The sequence below is a fragment of the Nicotiana tabacum genome, chromosome 22 (genome assembly GCF_000715075.1).
Source record: "Nicotiana tabacum cultivar K326 chromosome 22, ASM71507v2, whole genome shotgun sequence".
Classification (NCBI taxonomy): Eukaryota; Viridiplantae; Streptophyta; class Magnoliopsida; order Solanales; family Solanaceae; genus Nicotiana; species Nicotiana tabacum.
In genome coordinates, this window is record NC_134101.1 from 126310451 (window position 1) to 126319613 (window position 9163).

Genomic DNA, 9163 nt, shown 5'->3' on the forward strand with positions numbered 1-9163 from the left:
GAGGCAAAACCTCGAGATGATTAGTAAAGAATACGGATGGGGGGAAGGCATGATTTTGCAAGTACCTTCCCCCGAAAAGAGTGTCATGACATGCGTTTAGGGATTCTTGAGTACACATATTCATGTTCTTGTGCCGGGTTCCCCAGACCGGATCGTGCTTGATTTCTGTAGAAGATATCAAGTAACGTTGGCACAGGTTCATCCTTTTCTTTGGAGAATAGTACAGTCGATGAGATATTTTGCTGACAAGGTCGGGATAGAATTCACCCTCTGCCATCTCGTGAGGTTGTACCGGCCATTGCGCTATCAGGGCCTGATTTCGCTTCAGCGTAGATCCACTCGAGCTCCTGTGGTTGACAACGAGGAGGATGAGGACCGTGGATGGATGAATCGGTTCGTTCATGTCATGCCCCAACCTTGGGAGGTGTGGCTGGCACCCGATGCCGCACTGGTCCAAGCGAACCACTCTGAAACTCATTCATTCCTTTTGTAACTATCATGAGGAACATGACCACAACTCGTAATGTATAATTATAAGTGGACAATATTGTATCGCTGAACCATTTTTTCTTCAAACATGAATGCACATGGGATGTTAAGGCCTCTGATATACTATACAAAATGAACCTCTGTCTTCAAAGCCTCTAAGATTATTTGATATCAAATGGGATGGGGTACCGACCTACCCATAAGTCTGTAGCAAAACTATGACACGATAACTCATAGACTCGGCTACACCCCGAATGAGGTGGAGTCTTATCGATCCTTCACTGAATGCCAATCTCGTCTACTATGAGAACTCGTCAAACTGATTGTTTATACCTGCATGCATGAATGTAGCATCCCCAGGAAAAAGAGACGCCAGTACGAATAATGTAATGAGTATGTAAGGCACATAAATAAGTACGTAAAAGACATGGAAGAAATATAGAGTAAATGACTCAACCTGTAAGTCTGGATAACTCTGTAAATCATGAAATACTTATAGTGTCATGCATATGCATATGAATGTCATGTCGTGCATAGGTATATGTGTCTATAACATCATCAGACTTCTAAAGGCATCCCATCATATCATCACGGCCACTGTGGGCAAAATCAGCAATGTATGCCAGCTAATCAAATGGTAGTGCGTATATAATGCCATAACCTTTCCCATATCCCATACACACACACACACACACACACACACATATATATACATATATATATATATGTGTATATATGTATATATATATATATATATATATATATATGTATATGTATATATGCGTATATAATGCCTTAACATCATCACGCCTCTGAGGACATCCCATCATATCATCTCGGCCACTATGGGCAATTTATCAACATATACCAGCTGATCAGGTGGTGATGCATATATAATGCCCTAACCTTTTTCCGTATCCCATATAAATACATATATATATATATATACACACACACACACAAACATATATATGCGTATGAGTAATTGGTAAATGCACATATATAAATGAATAAAATGCATGAAAATATGTAATAATCTTAATATTCCTTATGGATAAATTTTATCAATTGCGTATTATTCTGAGACCCATGAACAGAAGATATAATAATATGGCACATGGAAATTCAAGAACATATGCACCTCTAACACTTCTATGAATAGAGTCATTTATGGAAGTTGTAAATTTTCTCGTTCGTCTGTAGTATAGATCATGCTCAAAGAAAGAAGGGACAACCTTAACATTACTGGATCCCTTATGCAATTGAGACCTAAACCGTATGAACCAGTGAGATTGAAGGTGGTGTTGTCGACTAGGGAATTATCAGAAGGTCACGTTGATAATGTTCTTTAAAAAAATAGCTTACTACTCTACCTGATGCTATCTGTTGCTGTATACTAGATTTGGATAGAGAAAATTGCAGCCAATCATAAGTTACTAGTAATAACTCCAGTTAAAGAAGTCCTTGAATCTTTTAAAGAGGCATTATGGGAGGATGGAAGTATAGGCAAAAAAGAAACTGAGACATATCTATAGCTTGGAAGATTAGTCAACATATTTTGCAATGAATAGAAAGAATAGTTTCTTAGCTTGGGATACACTTGTGTAAGCTGTACTCTCTTCTTTTTTATCCTTCTAATAGCACGCACCTTTTTTTCAACCAAAAACTACATGAGCATTCCTTGTCCATATCTTCTTCAGACAAGTAAATTCCATCAAAGAGATTTTTTTTACACAAGTTGAAGCATGAATCTATCTGATCATTTTGAAAGGCTAACCACATCATGGTTTTGCCATTCATGTAATTTACAACTTTTGACACATTTCAGCACATAAGCAACAAAAGAAACACCAAGTAGAAGTATGAATACGTGTTTGATATTATGAGGAAATGTTTACTGGAAATGTTTTTATGAGGAATATAGGAGATTGAATCAAATTAAAAATCTAGTTTCAATTAGGCATCCACTTCCATGACGCTCTCAATCATACTTGAAGTGTGAAGTCAAAATCAAAGAGTCTGTTCAATAATTCACATCCAACATTTAACTAAATCTCTAACTTGAACACGTCCTAACTGAATGTATTATATAATCACACATTTGATGTGCTTAACAACAAAATAGAAGATCACTTTATATGTCAAATGGAACTTAAGATGTATGCCACGTTTTTATAAAAATGCAAGAGTCACTTAGTTTAGGTTATAAGGCTACCACGTAAAAGATTGTTAATCTTATCCAATAATTAATTAATTAAGTAATATCCTCTTACTCGGTAATTAACCAATTACCCACATAATTAAGAATTATCTGAAATTACTTAAAATTCTACTTATTTTTAATACACTTTATACATCATACTATAATATACTTTACTACCATGGTCATTTGGTACCGTATGAAGTCAATACATACACTATTATTTCATTAAAATATTCATGTAAAAATACATATATTTTCTCAACTTCTAATTTTCCTAATCTTATATAAAGAGTAAAAATTTTCATAGGCTTAATTCTTAAAATGGTAAAAATATAACCTTCTTTTCTTGTATAATTTTTTTATCTTTACAATATAAAAACATTCATAAGCTTTCTCGTATTTTGTGTATAATTAAAAGTAGTAATATTAATAACTATATAAAATCATATTTTTTTTCAAACTATTTTACAAAAATATTCCACTCAAAATACCATATCAAACGCATATAATGGTGCCAATGTTGTTAATCCTATAGGGTGTAACAGTTCGAATCCGGACGACCGATGTTATCCCTGGAGAATTTTTGCCATTTCCTAAGAAATGGAACTTCACACGTAAGCGCTCCGTTTGAACTGTCTTTATCTCAACATGAGGTTGGCCCTGTAACAATATCTTTCTGTTCTTTGTTTATAGCAACTCATTGGTTGCCGGCGAGGTCTCTAATTTAGTCGAATGGTCTCGTAAGCTGGCAGCTTGCTCGACTTACGATAGGCGCCGGTGGCGAGATCTATCAAAAGGGAGATGGGAAGCGAAGCATCATGGTAGGCGCCTAGCGTTCTACCCCCCCTAAGAGGTGGCTTCCTTCTTGCTGGCTCATCTGATTTATCTGCTGCAGGTGACGGGAGTCCTTTTGAAGCGAGGCCGACTTCCCTGAGGGAGGAGGAGAGATTGTTGGCCCCGGGGTCAAGGAGCACTGGTAAAAGGAAAGATCCTCCGGGGTGCGAGAAGGCTTGTGGTGAGGCGCCTTCTGCGCAACGGTTAAGGGGAAGCGTTTAGCCGACCAGCAACCTTCCGGGATTGGTGCATCGTCGGACGTTACATCGGCCTTCAGCGAGGCTCAGTGCTTTGGCCTTATGGCGAGTTTCTATAGCTGTAAAGATGTTCTGGCCCTGTGCTCCTCTCTTTTCTTTTTATTTACCTGGCTTTCTTTCCCAGGCTTTTGCTAGGCTCAAAACCGAATTGCTTCGTTGCGAGGCCCCGTTGCGGGAGGCTCGAGATAGGGAGAAATACCTCAAACTTCTTTGTGCGGCAAAGGAAAGCGAGTTTGTCTCTTTACGGCGTGAGGTGGACCGGTGCCGGGCCTGGGAGACCCTCTTGGGGAAACAGGTATCCTGCATTTCGTGCTGGCCTGTATTCCCTTTTTGTCTCGCCGCCTTGATGTGTTGTTGTTTCAGTTGAAGGATAAGACGGATGAGCTGGAAAAACTCTAGGGCTAGGTTGGTAAAGTCAAACGTGAATTTACCGAGCTACAGGCGCATGTGAATGCCCATTCTGAGGCAAACGAGAGGTCTCAGGACGCGGCTTCCACTCTTGAGGCACAAATTCAGGGCGTCCGTGCGAATGATTCTGCTTGGGTGAAGATGATCGTGAGACTCTATTCCGAGATTTCAAAGGCAAAAACCGAGGTGGTGAATGTCCGGGCCGAGGTTGTGATGAATAATACCAGGGCATGACAGAAATGTGGCTTATTCAAGAAGCGCTGCCACTACTAAAGCTGAGTATGTGAGGTGCAGATCCCGGAGGGAAATCCTCGAGAAGATTAATTCCTGGGGCTTTGATCTCTCGGGGGAGATCGAGCAAGCCAAAGGAGAGGAGTACGATGCCAAGTTCCTACTGTCCGATACTGAGGACGATGAGGAGGAGACCGCCAGACTATAGCTGCCAGAAAAAATAAGGGGAATGACTATTCCCAGCCTTCTTTGTTGCGTATACATAGCTTTCATTATATAATGTAGGCTGAGATTGCGCTCCATCGTCAATATATAGAAATTAGAGGGGGAACCCTGCAATTTGTATCTCTGTATTTCTACTTGTTGGAGTTTCAATTGGGTTGATTCGACCCCGAATTTGCCCTTAGGCTTGCATGATTTAACCGTCTTCGGGTTCAGTCTCCGAGTCGAGAACTGACTCGAGCTTAATTTACCCTCGAGTTTTGCGTTTGTATGGGCTGGCGATTATGGTTTTTATTTCCTGCCCTTGGGCGTTTGTTGTTTCGACTTTTTTTGGGTCCAGTCTCTGAGTCGCGTTGCGACTCGAGCTTTAATTGACCCTCAAGTTTTTTCGATCTTCACACCGACAATAGTGGCATTTATGCCGTGCCCTTAGGCATATTGCAGTTTAACTATTTCGGGTCCAGTCTCCGAGCTTTAATTGACCCTTAAGTACTTTCGATTTTTAAACCTGCAATAGTACCTCTTACGCTGTTTTGGTAATAGTAAGCTTTTAATATATGGCCCGGAGGCTTGCATAGTTAACTAGTTTGGATCCAGTCTCCAAATCGGGTTATGATTCGAGCTCATTTTAATCCTCAAGTTGTCAATTTTCGAGCTGGCAACAATGGCTCTTACACTGTTTGGTCGCAGAGACCTTTAAGTGTGCGACACGGAGGCTCGTTTGGCTGGCGACAACAGCTCTTACACTGTTTTGCCTGTGGGCTTTTTGTAGGCTTTGTTTTCCGCTCGTTAAGGTCTTTTGAAATAATTTTGCCTGACCCGTCGTCGGTTCTGGAAGAACGTCGATTTCAAGTTGTTATCGGCGATGTTTGAGCTCCTCGGAAGGTTTTTAGCTCATAGGTCGAGTAGATCAATGGCTTGTAATTTGGAGATGACATGGTCGATGCCCGTTTTTTGCATGTTTAGGGAAGCCTGTTTTAACCAGTTTTTTCTGAAGTATATTCGAAGTAATGGCCTGAGATTTTTGTTTAGCGACGGTCGGGCATCCCTGAATTGTGTTAATTTGGTTGTATCAGCCGTTTTGACCGTAGTCATATGTGTTTGGCCGGAGCCATTTTTGATCTTGAGTGATAGTTTAGGCGTCTACACCGAGGGTATGCCCTTTCGGGATCCTTATAAATGCGACATATAGCCTAAACTTTGGGATTTTCATGCCTGTTGAGGTCTTACAGTTTGTCATGCCTGTTGAGGTCTTATAGTTTCTCATGCTTGTTGAGGTCTTACAATTTTTATTGTAATGTAGAATAGATCTAGTTACGCCGAGTCTGCCCGCTAGGGGTCTTACAGTTTTGGGTTTTCCAGTGCCTGGCAACTAATGACAGTCTCCGAGTCATCGAGTTTGTTCAAGCTTGAAGGCCGCTTTCCGTGAGCTCGTAGTTGCCTTGTAGGGGCTTTATGATCCCGGAGTTCCGACCCTAGGGTTGTACGAGTGCTTAATTGTTGACGCTAAGTCTCCGAGTATCTCGGGACGCATTTGGTGGAGAGGCCTTTGCCGTGAGCATGTTGAAATCCCCTTTCTAGAGTACGAGATGCCGAAAGATATTCTTTTATTTCTTGGAGTAGACATATGCTGTAAATACATGCCGTTTTGTTGTTGCGATCTTGGCCCGCGGGGGCTCGGTTCCTTGGACCATTTGGTCCGGTGCATTATTCCCTATTAGGGATTCATTCGTCATTTTCTAGTGCGGGTCCAGTTGTAAAGAAAGTCCCGTAGGCTTGCTGTATCCTTCTTGGGAAGTGCGTCAATGTTGCCTCGTTAAAAACCCTTGCCAGTAAAAACCCGTTTCGGGATAAAAAATCTGATCAAAGGAAAATAGTGCAACAGACACTTTGATATTAAGAATCTTCGAGACGAGGTATCATCATGATTACCTTGGTCGTTGTGCTGCACAAGAGTTGCCATGAAGTAGAAGATGGGAAGAGGGATGGGCGATTATACCTTGGTGGTGACGGCGCTTCTCGAGTTCTGGCGCTTATTCGGCGGTTGCTAAGCGGTCATTTATTTGAATGCGTTCGGGGAGATCATCAAAAAATCATGTGGATGACGTGTTGAGGATCGTCTATTTTCTTCCTTTTTGCTATTTCTCCTTCTCGGAATTGATTTTTAGCCCGGCTGCTGAGAAGTTCCCGAAGGTACCCGTTGTCGAGCAATCGGGCCACTTCCTCTCAGTGCTGCCTACAATCTTCAGTTCGGTGCCCGTGCGAGTTGTAAAACTCACAAATCAAATTGTAGTTTCTGTGGGAAGGATCCGAATGTAACGGTCTGGGCAATCTGGCGTCTCTAATTTTACTAATGGCGAACATAATGTCTGACACATCGACGTTGAAGCTATACTCTGATAGGTTGATGATGTTGGCCGTGCTACCTGTATCCACAAGTACACATTTAATTTGAAATGTATTCACAAGGAAAGAAATTACCAATGCGTCGTTGTGAGGTTTAGACAAGGTCTTGATGTTCTTGTCGCTGAATGTGAGGTCGTCCTCGGGTATGTACCCTCGAGTTTGCTTTTCTCTAGTGATGGATATTTTTGTTCTTCTAATAGTGGGTTCTTGTGGGATGTCGACCCCTCCCATGATCATGTGGATAACATGTTGCAGCTCATCTGCTTCGTTTTTCTTGGTCGCCTCTCTTTCCCGGAATTGATTTTTGGCTCGGTCGCTAAGGAATTCTCGGAGGTGACATTTGCTGAGTAGTCAGTCGACTTCTTCCCGGAGTTGTTGGCAATCTTCGATCCTGTGACTGTGCGTGTTGTGAAATTCACACCCTAAGTTATGGTTCCTTTGTGAAGGATCTGATTGTACAAGCCTTGGCCACCTGGTGTCTCTAAATTTACTGATGGCGAATACGATGTCTGAAATGTCGACATTGAAGTTGTATTCTGACAAGCGAGGTGCCTCTGTCAGTCCTGTGTGTCTATTGAATCCAGCTCTTTTAACAAGTCCCCAAGGATTCTGGCCTCGATCCATCCTTCGGTCATTGCGGGGTACGTTGCGCCTTGGGGAATTTCTTCTATCTTCAGTGTATGGTTGCTATCTCTCTTTATTCGGCTTTGGCTCTTTTATCGGAAGCCTGCTAGGATATCCCGAGCCTGAGGGGACTCCTAGTTGGTCGTCTTCAACACTGATCTTTGATTGGTGTCGGTTGTGGACGTCTGACCAAGTCACGGCGGGATACTCGACTAAGTTCTGCTTCAGCTACTTCGAAGCTACCGTGCTTCACTCATTCAAACCTTGAGTGAATGCCTGCACTGCCTAGTCGTCGGCGACCGGTGGTAGTTCCATTTGTTCTATTTGAAAACGAGATACGAACTCTCACATCATCTTGTTCTCCAACTTTGATGTCGAAGACATCGGATTTCCTTTTAGCAACTTTGATGGCACCATCATATGCCCTTATGAAAGAATCAGCCAGCATGGCAAATGAATCTATCGAGTTTGGGGCCAGGTTGTGATACCACATCATTGCCTCTTTTGAAAGTGTCTTTCCGAACTTTTTTAGTAGGCTAGACTCGATCTCATCGTCCTTTAGGTCATTACCCTTCATTACACAAGTGTAAGCAGTGAGTGCTCGTTGGGGTCTGAGGTTCCATTGTACTTTGAAAGGTCGAGCATTCTTTACTTCTTTGTAATGGGTTTTGGGCATCTTACCGTGGGAACGACTTTTGTATAAACTTCTTCGAATCTACACCTTTCAAAATCGGGGGCACGCCCGAAATTTGATCGACCCTAGAATTGTAGGTTTCTACCTTTTTGTCGTTGTCTTCTATCTTCTTCTCGGCCGACTCAATCCTCTTTGTGAGGTGCTCGAGCATCTTTATGATGGAGGGGTTGGTTGCCGACCCATTATTGCTTGATATTTCTGGTACCTGCTCAACCCGAGGAACCGTGCTGGGAGTCTTTTGGTGGCTTTGCAGCTGAGCAATCGCCAGTTGTTGCGCTTGCATTATTTGGAAGATGACGTGAAGGCTAACCCCTTATTCTTCCTGAGCCGGGGTTTTTTGAGCTTCTTGCTGATCTTCCTGGTGTATGCTATTGTTGGTGTGGGAGCTTATTTCGATATGTTGTGCATTTTGTGAGACCACATCCACGGGAATTGGTTCTGGTGCATTCTCAGGGTTTCGTGGTGGTACAGCAACACCTGGAACATCCACAACATTCTCTCGATGGTCCTCAAGATTGTTGTTTTCACGTGGGTTTACTGAGTTAGACATTTTGACCTGAAATCAAAGATCTCGGACAAGAAAAGGTGTGAAAGGTAACTTGCGTTATGTAGTAAACCAGCAAGAAATTAATCACTATTAATTTTAGCCCCACGGTGGGCGCCAAATTGTTTACCTTGAAAATGGTAATTATAATTAATTTGATTTTGTGGTTCTAAAAATATGTGATCTATTTTTATGCTAGTTGTTAGGTAATTGATGCTAAGTAAAAGACTGGAAAATAAGGTAGGAGCTTG